General features: G+C 37.9%; 1 protein-coding gene across 5 annotated transcripts in view; it reads left to right on the forward strand.

Moving 5' to 3' along the window:
* Positions 1-2,624: 2,624 nt before the first annotated feature.
* The window catches only part of LOC139378881 (H(+)/Cl(-) exchange transporter 3), a 65,795-nt gene continuing 65,731 nt past the window's right edge, over positions 2,625-2,688 (forward strand). For 4 of the 5 annotated variants that reach the window (XM_071121458.1, XM_071121455.1, XM_071121454.1 and 1 more), the window contains exon 1: positions 2,625-2,688. This exon is cut by the window's right edge and continues 98 nt beyond it. The gene's annotated coding sequence lies outside the window, so the exon portion shown is untranslated. The other variant, XM_071121464.1, reaches the window with a different exon arrangement.

The following is a 2,688-nucleotide window of genomic DNA, read 5'->3' on the forward strand; positions in this document are numbered from 1 at the left end:
TTAGCTAGCTTGCTGTTGCTAGCTAATTTGTCCTGGGATATAAGTATTGAGTTGAGAGGCAGGACTTGCAGCGCGATCTGCGTCAGAAATAGGAATGAGTTCTATTTTAGCCCTTGGCTTCACAGACGCTCCCTGGCGCGCGCGAGCAGTGTGGGTGCAATAATTGAATAACATGGATTTCTAAATTTATTTTGCACGCTCTGTCCGGTCTGGTCAGCTTGTGAGACACGTTCACGCAGATGAGCAGGGACCTTGGGTGTCTTTCTTTTGGTGTTTTTCAGAGTCAGTAAAAAGGCCTCTTTAGTGTCCTAAGTTTTCATAACTGTGACCTTAATTGCCTACCGCATGGGAAACAGTGTTTAAACCCTTTACACTGAAGATCTATGAAGTTATTTGGATTTTTACGAATTATCTTTGAAAGACAGGGCCCTGAAAAAGGGATGTTTATTTTTTTGCTGAGTTCATGTTGTACAGATATTGACTGTTAGCACTTGATAGTTGATAGCAGCTTCCCACTAGAATGGGTTTTAGGTGAGACAGATTAACCTTTTTCCAAATTACTTCAACAGTATTTAACATGAGATCCTTTATAATGACATAGGGCACATAAACATAAAAAATATAAGTTAAATGGGTTTCCATCGCGTTTTCAACTCTACTAATGGTTCTCTTACAAAAAAAAATGTTGCATTCTTTATGAGCCCACTCTGGTATTGGCACGTGCGCTCTAGCCAACAGTTTGCAGATACAGTGTGGGTATAGCCAACATGATGAGATTATTATGGAAAAATTAGCGGCAGCCAAGCATCGATGATCATGATACCAGAATAAGATTCTCGATATATATTGGAAAGGAGCATCAGCTCATCACCTTGCACTTTCACCCCCCTGTGAAGTTCATCATAATTTATTCCATCCGTAGCCAAATAAACTGCATGGTTTTGACGACTCATAGTGGGAGGAACACACAACACGCGCAGCATGTCATCGCGTATCTCCAAGTTTACTTTGACATGATATTATATCAATACTTGCGCACAAAGGGTTTCCACCTACATTTCTGCAATAATTAATTTTACCGACACAAAACGATCCCACCTTGTATAGCGTTTTGTCGACATTTCGAATGTTAACCTACACATGTTCTGTTCCCATCTGGCCTGCCATGACATGTTTTATCCAACACGTAGGCAATTTAATGCGTATTATAAGGTTGGATGTAAACCTGGTGGTAGCTTGGTTTCCATCCGATTGGCACATATTTTCATGCGAATATTCTAGAGAAAATATGCGCATTTTCCCACCATTAGTATGTTTCCACCAAATGTATTTATTGGAGATGAAATGCAGTGCCTGATGACATAGTGCACACAAAATGTTTTCTACTTTTTCGTTTAGATTCTCATGTAGTCTACCGAATGAAAATCTAAAGTTCAATGTGTTTCCATCGCATTTTCAACTCTATGGATAGTTTTGTCAAAAAAAATGTTGCATTAAATAGCAAATGTGCCTACTCTGGTTTTGTCTCCAGCGCTCTAACCAACAGCTTGCAGATACAATGCGTGCAGGCTGTGCGCCTTGTCCAGTCTACATAATGAGATTATTATGGATAAGAGCGTGAATATTTTTATTTGTCAAACGGCAGTCAAGCATCGATCATCATGTCACCAGTATAAAACGCTCTATATTGGAAAGCTGCATCAAGCTCATCACCATGCACTTTCACCACCATGTGAAGTTCAGAATTTATTTAATCTGTAGGCTAGCCTAATAAACTATATGGTTTCCCGAGTTGTAGTGGGAGGACGACACACCATATCATCGCGTGACTCCAAATTTACTTCGATACGATGGTTATTATATCAATTTTTGCGCATAAAGGCGTTTCCATCACCATTTCCCGCATAATACATTTAACCGACACAAAAGATCCCACCATGTCGAACAAAATAATTATTTATAAAATTACACCGAAACTTCCTGTTTCCATTACAGCGGTGTGATTATTAAAAAATATGTATTATATGACTTTACTCGCATAAAAACTGTATGGAAACTTGGTTACTGGTAAGGAAAATATATTTTCTTTATTCGGATTTTAGAATATTCGCATGAAAATATGTAGCCAATTGGATGGAAAGCTAGCTACTGATCCACGTTGAATGTGTTTCAGATTTCCTTCTCACTCTTCAAATAAAATAAAATGTATTTTCTAACCATACTCCAGTGTTAGCCATGATGATGATCCAGGAAGGACAAGAACATTCATGGATAACAACAGTGCCAAAACCTAATGCATTAGTTTTTTTCTAGAGTCAACAAGTAGTCCATGGAAAAAATATACTTTATTAATCCCCGAGGGAGTGTTTAATTTGTACTTGTATGTTCAGCAAACGCGTCTTATTATGGATGAGGACATTAATAAAAGATAATCGTTTTATATAATATAATTTATATAATATGTGGCAAAAAAAATGCACTCTTATTATTGCCAATCCAATTTCAAGGAGGCTAATTTTGGCTACTTCTAATTTATAATGTTTTATTGCACGTTATTAAAATAAAAATATGTTCTATCCAGGCTCCTTGCCCCCATTTCGCGCTCCTTACGGCTGTGATGGGGTGGGAGATCAAGAAACCGGAAGTAAACGTCATTGACACAGGAATGGGACAGAAAAAAACCCATCA

Source organism: Oncorhynchus clarkii, chromosome 21 (genome assembly GCF_045791955.1).
Source record: "Oncorhynchus clarkii lewisi isolate Uvic-CL-2024 chromosome 21, UVic_Ocla_1.0, whole genome shotgun sequence".
Classification (NCBI taxonomy): domain Eukaryota; kingdom Metazoa; phylum Chordata; class Actinopteri; order Salmoniformes; family Salmonidae; genus Oncorhynchus; species Oncorhynchus clarkii.